This window comes from Cavia porcellus, unplaced genomic scaffold (genome assembly GCF_034190915.1).
Source record: "Cavia porcellus strain 051 isolate PalLab524CR breed Dunkin Hartley unplaced genomic scaffold, mCavPor4.1 scaffold_5, whole genome shotgun sequence".
Taxonomy (NCBI): Eukaryota; Metazoa; Chordata; class Mammalia; order Rodentia; family Caviidae; genus Cavia; species Cavia porcellus.
In genome coordinates, this window is record NW_026947488.1 from 30,513,260 (window position 1) to 30,531,987 (window position 18,728).

The 18,728-nt window shown below is 40.5% G+C and overlaps 1 long non-coding RNA gene across 2 annotated transcripts in view; it reads left to right on the forward strand.

Moving 5' to 3' along the window:
* LOC134476026 (uncharacterized) overlaps nucleotides 1–8,030 on the forward strand; it is a 104,370-nt gene extending 96,340 nt beyond the window's left edge. For both annotated transcript variants that reach the window (XR_010047438.1, XR_010047440.1), the window contains one exon: nucleotides 6,612–8,030. This is a non-coding gene — a long non-coding RNA (uncharacterized LOC134476026). The remainder of the gene's footprint in view (nucleotides 1–6,611) is intronic.
* The last annotated feature ends 10,698 nt before the right edge of the window (nucleotides 8,031–18,728 follow it).

Consider the following 18,728-nt stretch of genomic DNA (forward strand, 5'->3'; position numbering starts at 1 on the left):
TTTCTTTGTATTGGTGAATTGAGGCCTTCTACATTAATGGTTACAGCCAACATACACTGGTTCATCTTGTCATTCTATTTCTCTGCCATTGGCTCCTTACTTTTCCCCTCCATTCAATTGCCTGCCCCACTCAAAAATCCCACTTTGCTGCTGTTCCTGGGACCAGGGTCATTTTTATCTCTCCCTAGAATATTCTTCAGCACTCTTTATAGAGTTCATTTGGTGGTCATGAATTCCTTAAGTTGTTCTTTGTCGTGGAAGTATTTTATTTCTCCATTAAGTTTGGAAGACAGTTTTGTGTTCTACATCATTTTGGGTTGGAAGTTATTTTCTTTCAGGACTTGAAATTCTTTAGTCCATCCTCTTCTTGACTTGATGATTTGTGGTGAGAAGTTTGTCATGATTCTGATGGTTTTCCTTTATAGGTGATCTGTTTATTTTCTCTAACAGACTTTGGTATTCTGTTTTTTTTTTTATCGGTACCGGGGATCGAACTCACAACCACATGCTTGAAAGGTGATATTCTGTTCTTGTGCTGAATTTCTGGGATCCTGATTATTATATGTCAGGTATAGATTTATTTTGGTTATGGCTAGCTGAATTCTATATGCTTTACCTATCTGTGTGTCAGTTCCTTTTCCTATACTTGGGAAATTTTTGATGTTGCTTCTTTTTTTTTTTTTTTTTTTTTTGATACCGGGATCAAACTCATGGCCTCACACTTGCTAGGGAGGTGCTAATGCCACAGAGTTAAATCCCTGGCTTTTTGCTGTTATTTCTATGTCATTTATGTTGACCCCTGCTTTTTCAGTGACACCTGTCACTCTTAAATTATTTTTCTTTGCATTGTCTTGTATCTATTGAGTTGTTATTTCCTGGTTCCTTGTTGTTTTTAAGAGATTTTTTCCTTTTGAAATTGCTAACTGCAAACCTTTCATCAAGGTCTGAAAGTGTATCTTCAGTTTCTTTCAAGTGGTTTTGCCAGCTTTCACTGGAGATGTTAATTTCCTGCATGTCTCTTTGAATCTGTTTCATGCATTCTAAATCTTTATTATTCTGTTCATTCAAGTTTTTCTTCATTTTTTTATGTTTCTCTATTTTTGTTACCTATGTCTTCTTTAGAGATGCTCAGCAACTTTATTATGTTTGCCACTTCTTTTATCTGAGATAGTGTTTATGTTCTAGTTTCTTTTACAGTCTCATGAAGTTGTTTCTTTACTTTAGTTGCCATCACTTCAGAAATTTCAGGTGTGCAACTCCCATTCTCTTCTGTGTTTACATCTCCTGGACTTCCTCTGCATGGCTTGGAGCCCAGAGCCTGCCTTTTGATTCTTCTTCTTGACATTTTCTTGGGTTCTTCCAGACAAGTGGGTAATGGGGTCCTAGGCACTTCCTGGATTGGCTACAATTTCTCCAAAGTGTGACTGGCTTCCTGGCCAGTTCTGGCTGGGGTGGAGCTGTCTGCTGCTTTTCCCAGATCATGATTGTTATTGGAGAGAAGCATCCTAGATGGTGGCTGGTGTGCATGTGGGGGCAGAACTGGCTGCTGCTTCTCATACCTGACCTGGTTACTTGTGGAAAGTGTCCCTGATGGTGACTGGTATGTGTGTGGAGGTGGGGGAGAGGTTTTTTTAAAAATTATTTTTTAAAAAATCAATGAGTTTTGGACTTTATACAAAGCTGCCTGTGCATCTATTGAGATGATCATGTGATTTTTGTTCTTGGTTCTGTTGATATGATTTATTATGTTTTTTGATTTGTGTATGTTAAATTATCCCTACGTTCCTGGGATGAATCCCACTTGGCTGTGGTGTACAATCTTCTGGATGACTTGCTGCATTCTGCTTGCCAGTATTTTATTGAAGATTTTTACACTGATGTGCATTAGCAAGATTGGCCTGTAGTTCTCTTTTTTGCTTGGGTCTTTCTCTGGTTTTGGTGGAAGGATAATACTTGCTCCCAGAAATGAGTTAGAAAAAATTGCTTCCCTTTCAATTTATTGAAGAATTTGAGAGGCATTAAGTCGTCCCTAAGTTTCTTGTAGAATTCAACAGTGAGTCCATCAGTTTTTGGGTTTTTCTTTGTTACTAAATTTTTAATTACACTTTCTGTTTCATTAACTGATACTGCATTATTCATCATATTTATATCTTCTTGATTCAGCTTTGGCAGTTTATACATTTCTAGGTATCTGTTCATTTCATCTCTGTTTTCTATTCTATATGAATAAAGATTTTAGAATGGATTGTTAGTGATTTCATCCTTTTCATTCTTTAGTGCATGAATTTAAGTTTTTCTTTCCCTTTTTTGATAATTTTGGCTAGGAGCTTATCAATTTTATTTATTCTTTCAAAGAATCAACTCTTAGATTTGTTTATTCTTCGTATTGTTTTCTTGATCTCATTGCTTAATGACCATCTACTCTTTTCCTGTAACAGGTTGTATTTATTTTATTTTTTTATTTTAAAGATATTAAAACCTAACAAACAAAACAGAATAAATCAAATCAAAACAAAGCTGAGAAATTGGTACAAACTTCACAGTAGAATAATAGGAAAACAACAGTGATTATCACAGTATATATTGTTATCTTCACAATAGTTTTCCATTCCATCAGACATAGCAAAAATCAAATCAAAGCAAAACAGAAGGAAACCAATCAAAATAGAATATTGAATAAAGCAAAGCAATTAATCAGAACAAAAAACCCAGTGAGAACAATATTCAATTTCAAAAACAAGATAGAAGGGAGTCTCCCATAATTGCTACATTGCACAATGTTATTTTCCCTATTGATGTTCAGAACACTGGCCCCAGCCCAGGACTGTAAAGGCAAACAAACAATATAAACATTCAGTTGCTTTTTGTACCTAAGTTGTTATCAAATCAGCCTGTACTCTAAACTAGCCAGATAGATGCTTATAGGGAGAAGGGGGCGAGCTGGTGATTCTTAGCCAGTGCATTGGTAGGGTCGCGGGAGGAGCTATCTGACTCTTCCTGGGCTGCATATGTCTTGTGCAGCTTACCAGAAAGGCTGGCTAGTTGGCTTGTTTGTCTGCTCCTCCCAGTTCCAGGATGGCTGATTCCCAGGAGTTGCTGTCTGACTTTTCTCTTTCTCATCCTCACATGGCCTTGTAACAGCTTTTTATATTTTGTTCTTGGGCTGAATTTCTGGGACCTTGATTATTATATGTCTGGGTATAGATTTATTTTGGTTATGGGTAATCGAAGTTCTAGATGCCTCACTTATCTGTATGACAGATTCTTGTCCCACGCTTGGGAAATTTTCTGCTCTTACTTCTACAAACAGATTTTTAAAAAAAATGTCATTTGTGTTAACTCCTTGTTTTTCATTGACACCAATTAGCCTTATATTATTTTTCTTTGTGTTATATTGAAGCTGTTTAATTGTTATTTCCTTATCTATTGTTATTTTCAGGAGATCTTCCTTTTCATGATCAATAGTTGCAATATTGTCTTTGAGATCTGAATCTTGTCTTTGAGGTCTGTCTTTAGTTGCATTCAAGTGATTTTGCCAGCCTTAAATGGAATTTTTAATTTCCTGCATATGTACTTGAATCCATTTAATGCATTTTAGTTGTTTCGTATATTGACCAGTCATTGTTTTCATCCTCTTCTCTATCATCTATTTTTTAAATCTATTTCTACTCTAGGCTTGCTAAGCAGTTTCTTTATCAATATTGACATTTCTTTTTTTTTTTTTACCTGAGAGATTATTTCTGATCTAATTTACTTTACTTTGGTTGCTACCATTTCAGAAATTTCACATGTCTTCCAATTTATTCTATGTCAGTGTCTCCTGGACTTGCTCTGGGTGGCTGGAAGCCTGAGATTGCATTTTTCTTTTTTTGGCTCATCATGTTCTATATCAAAAAATTTTAATTTTGTTTTCTGTGATGATTCTGGTGGGTTTTATAGTAGGTAGTTACATTTTCTAGTATCAAGGCTTCTCTAGGAAAAGTTTGTTCTTCAGGGATTTTTTCTCTGTGTAGGAGATTCTTGGTTTGTGTCTGTTACAAGATTATACCTTCCTAATTAATTAAGAGTGGGGTGTTGGTATCTGTTTGGATAGGCCCTTGGTCCTGTGGTATGGGGCTGTGGTGAGATTATTACCCCAGAACTTCCCAGAAATTGTTACAGAAGGGAGAACAACTGATTACAACAGATATGACATCGTTGGAAACCTACTCTGCTGCTGGTCTTCCTTCTGGACTCAGCCTTTCCAAGCAGCTTACCTTAATAGTGGCAGTAGCAAGGGAGGTGTGTCTTCCTCTTTGTGGGCTCACTTGTGTTGCTATGGTGGCAGGAGGCCACTAGTGTGGCTCACTGAATGAGAAGAGTTTAATCCTGACAATTTAAAACAGAAACAGCTTATGTCCATTGCAATATAGTTTGGGTCCCATGTGAACTGGGAGGTGGTGAGAGATGTGTACAGGATAGTACTTTAAATTATAAAGCTATTCTCCAGTTACAGCACTTCTGCTTAAAATGCACAGAATGAAATAAGATGCCTTATGTTCAGGTATTTGTGACTCTCTATTACAGCATATGCGTTGGAGCTATGGTGTTTAGAGTAGCCACCAAGGAAGAAAAATTATCCTAGATGACCTATCCTGAGACCCTCACTTGTCTCATGATACTGGGAGGTCTCCTCAATCTCCTCCTTATAACTCCTGGAGCAGTAAATCAAGTCCATCCCACAAGTGACTCAGGAATTCCATTACAGCCTAGCGCTTTGGGAGAACTCAGTGTTCCTCAGCTCCCTTATCATGCTTCTCAGCTGGCTTGAAACCTCATGGTTGAAATTCAAATTGGTGGTTATTATACTCCAATTTATAACCTATCCTGCCCCTAAGAGAATTCCCAGGAGCAGAAGTAGATACTCGAGCACAAGTCCCCTTTTCAAGTAGCAGAAGTCCAACAGTACAAGGAATGATTAGGTAGACTGTCACAAGATTCTAGGAAGTTTGCATATGGGTTTCAAACTTTGGCTTTTGCTTTTGACTTATCATGGTGTGATGTCCAATACATCTTGGCCACTTGCTATACCACTGGTGAAAAACAAATAATTCTATAAGAGGCTAAAAACCATGCAGATGAGCAATATACCTTGAAAAGAGGAGGAAACTATCTTGCAGAGGCTATTTTCCCTTCAACAGAGCCAAACTAGGACTATAATATTAAGGTTGGACTAGAGATGATGTCTAGTAGGGTATCTGATCTATGAGGTTGAAAATATGCATTAAAACTCCATTAATTATAGTAAAGAGAAAGAGTTATGAAACTTTGTTTCATAACCAATTAGCAGAGGCTTTCTTCAAGGATCCTAATTAAGATCCATCTTTCGAGAAGGTACAGGTACTAGTGGGACATGATTTCACCTGCCAATCAGCTTCAGATAGTCAATGTAAATTACCAAAACTTCAGATGGGGCCACAGACACCTATGACCAATTGTTAGACATAGTGTTTTCTGTGTTTGACAATTGCAGCCTAGAAGAGAGACAAAGGAGAGAGGCTAAGATTATAGCAGTTGCAAGTTGTAATGCTTTAAATCCACCCAGGTCACCTTAGGAAAAACCTAGGAGAAAAGAGTTTCTGTTTCAAGGCCTAGTAAAGAGTTCAAATGAAATAAGACTGGCCAATGGGCATCAGATTGCATCAATCTTCTGCCTGAGCCTTGTTCTGCATGTGAGACAACTAATATGCCTGACTCATGGCACTGGAGGTTTGACTATCTCCATTCCCAGACAGGAGCTAGGCCAGCTGGAACGTTCTCTGATGACTGAAGAGGCCCAGAGGAAACTGCAATGCTTTTTCCCAAGGACATCACCATCTCCTCCAAGGAACCCTGGGTAAATTTAGGTGTCATGAATGAGCCAGTTAGACACTCATCAATACAAGAACACTCATTCTATTTTGATTTCCTTCTCTGGGAAACACTGCTCTAGGTCTATAGCCAGTGTTGGGGTCAAGGAGATTCCCTAGTCAGAGATTCTTTACTACTCTTTTGGCATGTCATTTTGAAGGCCAAATATTTAACTATGAGTTTGTAATGTTCCCACAGTGTTCTAATTCCTTGTTTAAAAAGGGTTTATTAGCTAAATAGGGGGCATTTCTCAAATTTCAGCTAAGGGAAAAATGGAAGTTTACTTGTATGGACCACACCAGGTTTCCCTGACCAAATTAGCTAACAAGTGGATCCTGCTGCGTGGTATAGTGGAATACCTGGAAGGGCAAATTCAGTTATGCCAGTAATTTTAAGACTAAATGACCTCATCTGGTTTCCTAACCAAAATCGGTGTCCAATCAAGGCAGATATATGTAAAAAGTTTCCAGCCTCTCACAGACAAGTTCTCAAATTTGGCTTCCTGAAGCTTCATCAGTTCCCTTGTAATACTCCCATTCTCTCTTAGGAAAGCTCTTGGGAGAATATTGGATGGTACAAAACTTCCATCTCATGAATGGGGCTGTCATCCCAATTCTTCATCTAGTGAAAAAACCATGCACAACTTTTACAGAATTCCAGGGGACACTAATCGGTTCTCAATCTTTGATTTAGGAGATGCATTTTCTTTTTTTCTTTTAAAGATTAAACACAACAGGACTTCCGGGAGAACATGGCGGACAGATAGCAGCAGCTACGGAGGCTCTCTGAAAGACCAAGCTTAGAATCCAGGAATGGTGCAGAGTGAGGAATCCTAAGCAAGAGGAGATATGCCCTGCTGACCCAAGAACGAACTGGGCTGAGAGAAACCAACTGGGAATGCAATCCTGGTGCTATAACAGGAACAGATAAAGCCTCAGTGTGGAAGCTGGAGCCCGTGCCATTGGAAGCCATGATTTGGGTTTCCTGCTGCTGCCACTGCATCTACATCCGCTCCACAGGGAGAGAGATGCATGAAAGTTCTGAGAACAGGAATTGGTGAACAGAGTTGAGAGCGGGATGGTGAGGAGCCATGCATCGACCTGCGGTGAGTGAGAGAAACTGGGACTCTTCCACAGTCTAGGAGGCACCAACAGAGAACATACTGGGACTGGGCAGACTTGCCGGAACAGGGCGCTGTAGTGACTTCAGTCACGTATCCCCCCTCACGAGCGGGAGTGGTGAGCAGTGCCTAGCTTACGTGACACTGATGGCTGAGACCCAGTAGGCTAGCACAACCCAGGTCCCAGCGATGAAGGTGACCTGGAGGGGTAGGCCCCACATAGGCTGCCTGGTCTGTAACTCCCTGGTGCATGGCAGTGGGCAGGAACACCTAGCCGGTGCCATTCAAACAGACTGTGGCCAACAGGGAAGGAAGCTGGGCCTCCTATATACGCTTGCATACATAAGGAACAAAGAATATGGGAAGAGGGAGCAACAAGAAAGGCCCCTCGGCCCCCAACCCTGAGAAACAGGCAATAGCAGACACAGCACCAATAGACATAAAGCGCTATCTCCAGAGCCTCATAGTCGAGTTCAGGAATGAAGTTATTAATGACCTGAAGCTAGACATAAGCAGAATAGTTAGAGAAATGCTAAGCACCACCCAAGAAAAAACAGATGGTGGAATGGAAGAACAGAAAAAGAGGAGAGAATTGTTTGATGGAGAAAATAGAGAAAGCATAGAATATGTGAAGCAGGTTCAAAGAGATTACCAGGAAACTAAAAACTCTATCGAAAACTGGCATAACAGCTTGAAAGAAACTAAGGATAGATTATCTGAACTGGAGGCCAGATTTGTAATATGGGAGCATGGAATGAAAAACTTCTTAAAAATAACAAAGAAACAAACAACAATAATACAAAGACTAGAAGATGATAAGAGGGTCTATAACTTAAGAATTAAGAACATAAAAGAAGAGGTAGGGACACAAACAATGAACTACAAAAGCTACTCGCAGAAATAATCCAGGAGAATTTTCCTAATTTAGCAAAAGGTAAAGATACTCAGATGTATGAAGCATTCAGGACCCCAGCCACCTACAACCCAAACAGAGCAACACCCAGGCATATAATAATCAAAATACCAGAAATCCAATATAAGAACAGAATATTAAAAGCTGTCAGAGACAAGAAACAGATCACTTACAAGGGAACACCCATCAGAATTACAGCAGACTTCTTGGCACAAACCATCAAATCACGAAGAGCGTGGGGGAAAATAATTCAAGCTTTGAAAGATAATAACCTCCAGCCAAGATTGATATATCCTGCACAACTATCCCTGGAAATTGATGGAAAAACAAGGTGCTTCCAGGATAAAGAGGAACTAGGCGAATATGCAACCACCAATTCAACTCTACAGAGAATACTGCAGGATATTCTAAAAAAAGAAAAATACGAAGAATCCAGAAATAGTGGCAGAGAGGCCACAATGAATGGAGCAGAAAACAAAATGAAGAAGACAAAGTGACAACTAATGACAGAAAAAGAGCTCAACAGAAATGAGGCAGAGAAGATTGGATGATAGGAACAGCCTTTTTGGAGAAAACGACGTCATAATAGGTAATGCTGATTTAGTATCATCTTGTTTTGAAGTCTCATCAAGCTTTTATTCTTCTGTCTCCATTGGTCTTAACATGTTGTATCTTATTGGATTTTATTATATGCGACAGTATAAACAAAAACTTTTATAGACAAGGAGATTATACAGAAACCATTATTCATTTTCTGTTAGTTGATTCTAAATACCCTGTAATACTGTCATTCTCTTGAATGGTTTTACATTGTTTTGATATATTTGATGCTACAGTATACGAAGTTATATTCAAAGATTTCAAAGAAACAGACAATATGGTAACTACTTTTATGTCGGGATTATCTTGTGGTGAAACACTATTTTGCTTAAATGGTTATGTTTTGATCTGCACTGTTTTGTTGTTATGCCCTCTTTTATCTCAATTTCCATTTTATTATTTACTTTTTTATTTTTATCCTTTTAATTAAGGGAAAAATAAATAAAAAATAGTAGGATATGTTATAGTAACCCACTTTGATTTACTATTAACTTGATTTGAAGCCCTGAGTTGCTCTCACCATCTTGTTTTGACTGATGTTCTTCTATTCTGTTTTGCTTGATAGTACCAGGTTTGAAAGTTTAGACAACAGCTGTGAAGATAGTGGGATTCATTATGATGCCCATTCTGGTTGACTTTATCTACTTTTGAAGACCTGTAATGTCTCCAATGTTTTGGTTCTGTTGGTTTCGTTCTTTACTGTTTTGTTAAATTTTATTATAACTGATGATATAGGCAACTCTATTAGAGATAGCGGGAGGCATTATGGTAACCACTGTTGATCACCTTGTATTATGCTTTTACATTATCTATTATGTCCACCCTTTTGATTTGACTGACTCTTGTCTCTTATGTCACATTTGGTTTTACTCTCTTCCAAAAAAAGTAGTAAGAACTGTGGGAGCAATAAAACCCAAAAAGTGTAATAGTCATTGTACAAAAGAGAGGAAAAGAAAGTGCTCTAAACGATATAACTGCATGTATATTTAAGTGTAAAAGATAGACAATGATATTACTGAGTTTTGTTGGGTCATTGAACAGAACTGTTTGGTCTCACTGTTTGAATGTCCACTATATAAGCTTTAATTTTGTAACTTGAACAAATATTTCTAAGATGACAATATGTAATCCATTAACTAGTGATTTCCTACTGTTTATTTTTTTTCTGAAATTCTGTATAACTTGTACCTTTTTTCTGCTTTTTTTCTTTTTCTCCTTAAATAAAATTTAAAAAAAAGATTTAACACAACAAAACAGAATGTAAGAAAGCAATGTAAGAGATATACATTTCACAAAAGACAATCAGAAATCTTCACTATCTATCATATTGTCTCTTATTGTCTTTCAAATAGTTGTCCATATCTTCACATACAGAGAATTCTCACAAAACAACATAGTATAGAAGTAATCTGGACAAGATGAGGAAGGCATTTTAGGTATTCAAGGCCAAACGATAGGAAAGTCAACAATGGCTGTCACAGTGTCTCTCATTCTCTTCAAAATAGTGTCCATATCTCCATGTATGTTTAAATTATACAAACAAAACAGGCTAAAATCACTCTGAATGAAGAATAATAGTATTGCTGTATTTCACATCATGATACTACGGCATCAGCACTGGGTACTGTAGTGTCTCTTTTTCTTCAAAGTAGTTGTTCATTTCATCATGCATTATATAACCAGTTCTCATTAACTGTTCATATGTTCTACACCTGCATGAGTCTCTACAGGTGTTTCTATCCTTTCTTTATTAGAGAGAAAAACAAATCATAGCAAGACAAAACAAAACAAATTCCTATAAAGACATGAAACAAAAAAGTCACCTAAAATCATAGTACAAGGTGATCTACAATGGTTACTATGTTGTCTCTTGGTATCTTCCATAGAATTGTCCATATCATCAGGCATAGTATAATTGAATATAGCAGTACATAACAATATTAATAAAAACAAAACATTGTAGACAGTGTAAAACTTCAAAAGCAAGTAATAATCAAACCAGAGCGAGTATCCTAGTGAATCCTAGTGAGGCGATGCATTTTCTTGATCCTCCTACATCTAGACTCCCAATTTCTATTTGTCTTTGAATGGGAAAGTAATATTTCAAGAGAAAAGCAGCAAAATACATGGACAGTTCTTCCACAAGTGTTTAGAGATAGTCCTTACCTTTTCGCTTGAACACTAGAAAAACATTTGAGGAACCTAAAGAACAAGCAAGGAAGCATCCGATAGTATGTAGATGATATTCTGGTTTGTAGCTCAACTCACAAATTATCTGACACTGGACAGACCCTACACTTTCTAGCTAGGAAAGAATATGAAGTCTCCAAAAGAAAGGCTCAGATATTCCTTCAAAAAGTTCAATATCTCACAGCTGGGAAGCAATAGTTGTCTAGGGACCAGATCCAGCTGTCTGTGACATTAGCTTCTTGCCACCAAACAACAGCTTTGCTCATTGCTGGAGATGGTCAGGCTCTGTAGGATCTGGATATGTAATTTGGGACTAATGGCAAAACCTTGATGTGAGGTTTTCGAAGGCCCTGAGTCTGTGCCCCTAGATTGTCTGTTGAAGGGACTGACAAAGCCTATAGGAAAATTCAGTATCTGGAACTGGGAATATGTGACTTAATAAAACCTTTCTTTCTCTATATACCAAAAAAGAGAGAAGTGCTTTTGGAGTTTGATCAAAAGACTAGGGCAAGAGCTTTGCCCAGTAGTATACTTTTTAAAGAAATCAGATGGAGTGGCTACTGGATGGCCATCTTGCCTGCGTGTAATAGCAGCTAAAGGTGTATTAAAAAAAGAAGCTACAAAATTAACTTTGGGACAAGACTAGAAGTCTTCTCATCAGTTCAGGGCTATTCTGGAGGTAAAATTTTACTCAACAGAGGAATGACTCACTAAATATCAAGCCATCCTCTTAAATATCCCTGAGGTTACTATAAATACTTCTATGCTATTATAAAAAAAAACCCTATTTCTTTGATGCCTACAGACCCAGAGGTTAGCCACTCTTGTGAACAAGTCATCTCTCAGACATATGCAAATAGGCAGGAAATTAGTGATCTAGCCCTCCAAGATCCTGAAGAGGTGTGGTTTACTGATATCCAAGAAGGACATTGAAAGAAAGGCAACTGTCAGTTTACAACAGGTCAATGAAGTTAAACCTCTTCCTCTAGAAGCCTTTTCTCAGAAGGCAGAACTAGTAACTCTTACTCTTTGATATTGGGAAAAGTCAGAAGGTTAAACATCTATACAAACTCCAAATATGCCTTACTGATACTACATTCCCATACAGCAATCTGGAAAGAAAGAGACTTAGTGATGGATAAAGAATCATCTACCAAACACACGCAAGAAATTTGACAACTCCTAATGGTAGTTTATCTTCCTAAAGAAGGTTTCAGTCATACACTGTAAAGGGCACCAATAGACAAGTCTGAAGTTTCCTTGGGAAATAAAAAGGCTGATACAGAAGCAAGAAGAGCAACTCTAATAACTTAAAACTTCAGCCTTATTTCCCATTTCTGAAGAACAATTAAAACCAGACTATACTTCCCAAGAAAATAAGTGGGCCTCAGAACAAGATGGACTTAAAAAGGACTCCTGAAATTTTTGAAAAACTAGCTGATTGTTCCTCAATGGATACAGTGATGGTATAAAAACACTTCATTCCATATAGGAAGAGATGATACATTGGAAATGGTCATTTGAGTTTTTACAGTACTAGGACTAGCAGCAACCACCTGACAGGTTTGTGACCCTCGCCACTCTGTTCCTACATAATCCTGGTAAACACAAACATCCTCCTTTATTAGAACCTGTGCAGAGTAGAGGGAGATACCCAGAGAGGACTTGTAACTAAACTTTACCCACATGACACCACGTAGAGGGTTTAAACGTACTAATTGACACCATTATATACTAGATTAAACCTTTCCCACCTGTTCAGAAAGGTCTATAGAGGTAGTCAAGGTGGTTGTTAAAGAAATCGTTCCAGCCCCTCCAGGATAACAATGCATTTTCTTTTATCTCCATAATAAATCAGGGAGTGGCATAGTGTTTGGATATAAAGCACCACTTCCATTCTTCATGGTGGTCTTAATTCCCTGGAAAGGTAGAAAGAGGCAAATATATAAATACCTTAATGTGAGCTCTGGCAAAACTGTCTAGAGAGATCTGAGCCCTGGTTTTGATTCCTTCCATTAGCGCTCATGAGGATTGGTAACATGCCCAAAACTGGGCTAAATTTCAGTCCATTTGAGATGTTATACAGGAGGTCATTTCTATCTTCTGATGTGGTTGGAGACCCTGAGATCACGAGGCTCTTACAATATCTCATTAATCTGGGTCAAGTGCAACAGCTATTGAAATGTGTGTGAATGAAGTCCTGCCAGCTCCTAGCCCAAGAGGACCACTTGCTCTCCATCATGGAGACCTGGTGCTTATAACACCTGCTGAACAGTTATACCCAAAATGAATTGGCCTCTTCTCAGTGATACTTGTCACATCTATTGTAGTAAAGGTGGCAGCGATATATGATTGGTTTTTAACTTTTTAAAATAAAGCCAGTTTCACCTGAATTTTCTGAAGAACAATGTCATCTAAAAGAAAAAAGTTAATCCTGTGAACCTTTGGAAGTTGAGATTTCCCTTCTAAAAGCAAGACACTTGTCATTTATAAGAACCATGGAAATCTGGCCCTCTTCTAAGGTCAGTGGTCATTTACACTTTTCTCATTGCTTCCTGACAGATTTTCCTTTCTTCAACCCGGCACAGCCCATCAAGGTGGTTGGAGAGCAGATGACCCCCAGTGGGTAGGTTCTTCTGATTATTTGATAGTAAACCCTTTACTCCACATTGATGCATGAGCAAGTAGAACCAGAAAGGAGTATTTGGACTCTGTGTAAATATTTAGCCCCCTTACCCTTTCCTAATATCAATGCCTGAGCAAGGCCTATGAGCTCTGGTTTTTCACCAAAGGCCCCCAGGGGAAGTGGTTTGACCTCAGTGACCTGTCAACTGCATAAGCTGCCTTTTGATGTTATTCTTTGACAAACTACTTCCATCAGTGAAGCACACCTCCTGAAGTCTTGGAGGTGCAAGTCATTGATGTCCTGCCTGCTTGCAGAGATTTGGGAAATCACTTGGTAACAAGGGTGGCTAATTTCTGAGCCTGGGGGCATCTTTGAGGGAGAACTAAGAGTAAGAATGCGTGTATATATTCTAACCTCTGGTTGTCTGGACGAGTGGCCTGGTGTAGTCTCAACAGGTTAAAATGTGCTTTGGCATTTGCTTCATTTGGAGAATTTCCCTTGATATGGCTGGTATCTAGGTGTCCCTCTAAAGCCTTGTGCAGTCCTAGGTGGAGTTTTTTTCAGAGGTGGCTGGATCTAGAATGTGTGATGCTGGAATTGACTGATGCTGCAGTGCTAGGCTCAAGGACTCTAGGATTAAGGAAATGAGCACTGCATGCCCTAAGTAGCTGGATAAAACAAGGGATAGACAGAACTGTGTTGGCCCTTGTTGCTTTGCTTCCTTCTTCCTGCCATGAACTGTTGTCTTCTGAGATGCCTCTCTGCCATGGTACCCTGTCTTGGGGCAGCTGATTATGGACTGAAACCTCTACAAACTGTGAGTTAAATAAACCTTTCCTCCTTTATAGTTGGCTGTAGGGGAGGCTGAAAGGGGAACACTTGATTGCCCAAACTCCTGGAAGTGAGCTCTGAATTAGGCAACTCCAAGGTCTACTGTGAGATGTTCTTTTCCTCTCAGGTCTTGGTTGATTTGGAGGGGAGGGAAACAGGAGGACTGCACTGCAGATACCATGGGACTTGATTGTCCACCTGAGGATGGGCCTATTACTGCTAAGGTTGTGTGAGACTCTCGATCCAGCCATACCTGAAAAGTACTCTTTTGGGTGTGCTATATAAGTACAATAATAGTAACAAAAATTGCATGTATAGTTTTGGAATTTTTTGCTTGAGCCCTTGTAAGCTGGACATGATCTCTGTTTTGTAAGAGAGGGCTCATGGCAGAGGGGGCAGCTCTGAGAGTTTTGAGTCAAGGCATCAAGATTCTAACCCTGGTCCTGTGGTGAGTGTGCTTTGGGCCAACTCAGTTCCCCGTGCTTCCTCTTTACAATCAGCTATTGTTGGGGAGAGCAGTGGAGGCTTGTGAAACATCTGGTCATAGATCAGCCCACAGTTACAGCCTTCCTCTTCCCTCTCATACATTCATGTGAACGTTGATAGTCACTGGAGGTGAGTATATTTCTCATTCATTCAGACCAATTGCACTGGAAGTCAGGGACCTAACTGGGAATCTGTGTCCCCAGATCCTCGTGCACAGTAGGTGCTCAGGAAATGCTTGGATTAGAGAATTCAGTACTTCATCCACTGGATTAACCAGGATTTAGTGCGTACCCACTGTATCTCTGGTACATCGTGGGTGACAGGAATGCATAGTGAACATCTTACATACAGCCCTTCGCTCCAAAGTTTATGATCCCTCCAAAGTTTATGAGTAGAAGCGCTATGGTGTGAGTGTGAATTCATACCCTGCTCCTGATCCTCTGTGTCACTGGGTTTTTGGACTGTGATTGGGTCACCTGTGAAGCCCTGGTGAGTACAAACAGCCCCCTTGGGGAAGAGCTCTGCCAGAATCCCTGCCCCTTCCCATCATGTGACGACACAAGCAAAAGGCTCCATTAGTGAAAGTCTTCTCACTAAGCTCAAATATGCCCATTCTTTGTTTTTGGGCTCTCTGCCCCATAATTGTGAGGCATAAGCTGCAGCTGTTCATAGGCCAGTAGCTCATTGGTCACTCATTACAGCACCCTGAATGCACTAGGACAGGAGATGGTCAACGAGGAAGAAAAACAGAAGACAAACCAAACCAAACAGAAGACAGTGTCAGATGGTCAGAGTGGCATGAAGAAACCAGGCTGGGAAGTGAGGAAAGGTGCACACTAACTAGGTGCCCAAGGACACCTCTTGGAGGGCAAGTGTGCAAGCCAAGGCAGGAACTGCCACCAGGGGCAGTGATCTAGGAAGAGGGGGTATCCAATGCAAAGACACCAAGCTTGGGTTTGAATGACCTGAGTGTGGGACACACCCCGATGACTGAAGGAAGGGGAGTTCTTCCTAACACAGTGTGGAATTAAACAAAACAAAACAAAAATCCACTTAAGAAAACAGGCAGTTGGGACATTTCTGTGATCCTCAGACTTCATGCTGCTGCCAGCTCTCAGTTAACTGTTTTGCTGCCGAGGTGATGTCTATGGGGAGCCGGTGCCTGTCCATCAGAATGTTCAGGCTGTCTAACTTGATCCCTCCCCATAGCTTGCTGCACCCTGGACTCTGGCTTGGGTTTTCCAGCCCTCGCTCAGTGGCTCCTCCCACAACCCCACTGGGGAGGACCTTAGCTGATCTCAAAGGCAGAGGCTGACAGGAAGGTCCAGTGGTGTCCAGCTCCACGTGGCTGAAGGTGGAGGCATGAGCCTAGCACGTCTGAGCCTAAGACCTAGAAAACCTGGCCGCCCTCCTTCAGCTGGTGTGGAGGGACAAGGACTCGGCAGCTCGGTGTTCAGTATCTGCTACATTAGTGCCCAGCCCTAGTGTTACCCTGCTTCAATTTACTGCAGCCCAAGTGACCCAGCAGTTGCATGTGCCTAGCTTTGCCAAAACTGTTTTCTTCAGCCTCCAAAAAGATGTCCTTTAGGTGGGTGTGGTGGCATCACCTGTGATCCAGCACCCTGAGAGGCTGAGGCAAGGAGGATTATAAGTGCAAGCCATAGGAACCTACCAACTTAGGAAATAAAATCTTGTCTCAAAAAATTGCTTTTAAATTTTTTTTGGTTTTTATTTGTATTTTGAAAGTAGTAAAATACAACAGAACAAGACAGAACAAACCAATTGAGACAATGCAGTGAAATTGGTATAGAACTTCACAGCAGGATACTGGGATAACAGTAATAGATACCATAGTATATCTTGTTGTCTTCACAGTAGTTGTCCATTCAATCAGGTATAGCAACATCAAACCAAAAACAGAGCATAAAACCTATCAAAACAATATTGAATAGAGCAAAACAGTGAAAACAATATTGGCCTTCAAAGAGAAGACAGAAGAAAATCCCCCACATTTGCTGTACTGAATACAGTCATCCTCCCAAGAGATGCTCAGACCTCTAGTCCGCTGTTGCTAATGGAAGGGTGGGGACGGGTTGTTTGATTCTCAGCCCGTGTCCTGGTAGGCTCACGGGAGAGGCTGACTGGTTCTCTTCCTGGCTTGCCTGCTGTAGCTGCTTACCAGGCAGGGGGGCATGTTGCTTTCTTGTTCAGTAACCTAAGTTCCATATTAGATCTTGGGAAAAAAAACTGTTTTTTTTAAATGACTGGGAGCATAGCTCAGTCAAAAGTTCTGGGTTCAATCCTTAGTACCAAAAAAAAAAAAAAAAAAAAAAAAAAAAAAAAAAAAAAAAGAAAGAAAGAAAAGAGAAAAAAACAGAAAAAGAAAATAAAAGAATAAGTATCCTTTGCTCTGTTACTGTGGAGATGATTAGGGCAGAGCTGGCACAGCTCATGGACCACAGAAAGTCCTTGGTAAATAACAATTACAACAATAAGCACAGCTGTCTTCCCTGATGGAGCCCTCATCTGTAGACCTCATATGGTTGCTTGGAATGGATACATGAAATCCGGGGACAACCAGGAGGCAGCAGAGTTCAGCTGGGCAGGAAGAGGCTCAGGATCCAGGTGGCACAAGTTCCCTTGGTTCCATTACCTAGGGGCCTTAAATCACAGTGACTTGTTTGCTGTCCAAAGGCCTAGGCTGATTCCCAAGTGAAAGTACCAAATCATCATGGAGGCTCAATGGTCAGAGTGGGTCAGAATAGGGTCCAGCAGACATGGATGTGGGAGTCACTGTGGTCAAGATGTCAAACATTCATTGCCTGCATTGGGAATCTCACCCTCTCTGTCACCTTGGGACCCCATGGAAAGAGGGACCCACTCATGGGGGACAAGGCAGAGCTGAGGGAGGCTATGCCAGCCACAGGCCAAGGGTTGAAAGTCCACAGGGATCCTGGTACACCTGTAGGCATCTGGGGAAGTGGGACAACATGAGTGCTCTTCCCTCCCACTGGGCACTGCTGAGAGACCTGGGTTTCTGAAATTGTTACATGGAACCCCAGGTGAGCTCAGGAAGCCTCTTCAGCACAGCCCACCCAATCTGACATGTCATACATTCAAAGTGCTTCCTCATTTGGGAATTATTAAACAGTGAGCATTTGCTGATTTAGAATAGAGTATAGCAAATGAGCTAATGGTGCACACAGAAAATGCAGTGTATTTTTGGCTGTATTTTATTTACAACATGTTCAAACATGACCACAAAAGGTTGGATAACTTGGGCATTTACAGTGAGATGACAACACAGTGACCTTACCAGGTCTAATATCATCATTATAGTGACAAATGTGAGAATCAAATTCAGGTCTGCTGAGTGTGAAACCTGGCATCCTGCAAGCCTTACTTCTTCCCACAGCCCCATACAACTGGTCTTGGTACGTGTCTGCTGCACACTCCCAACCAAGCCCCAGAGATCTCAGACCCTGGTCCTTCCTGAGTTCCAGGGAAATAGAAGCAGGAGTTCCTAGATCCCCAGACAGGCAGCAGGCTCTGCAGGCCTGACAGACCCAGCTCCGTGAGAGATAAAGTAGACAAAGGCCCCTTTGACCCCATGTGTCCACAACTCTTGTCCCCAGGGAAGATTCTTCTTTTATCACCAATTTCTTCCTTGTACAGGACCCATGCAGCTCAGCACTGTCCCCTGTCCTCTTGCCTGAGGGACACTCACCCTCTCAGGTTCAGCTCCTGTGACTTAATCATAGCAATAGCTCCTGACCCCAACCTGACTAATGCCATACCCTAGTAGTCTGGCCCAGGCTTCCTGGGGCCCCTTTAGAGCCCTCTTCACACCTGGAAATTCATTTCCTGTCTATTTCTTGCTTGATAACATTTTCCTTCACTGACAGTATCAGCCAGGGAGAACAGAACTTCTTGTCTGTTCTGTTACCCATCCTGTGCCAATATTGGGGATTGAACCCTGGTCTTTGGGCTGAACCATATTGCCAGCCATTTATTTATTATTTGCTTATGTATTTATTATATTTTCAGACTGGGCTTTAGTTGTTCAGTCTGGC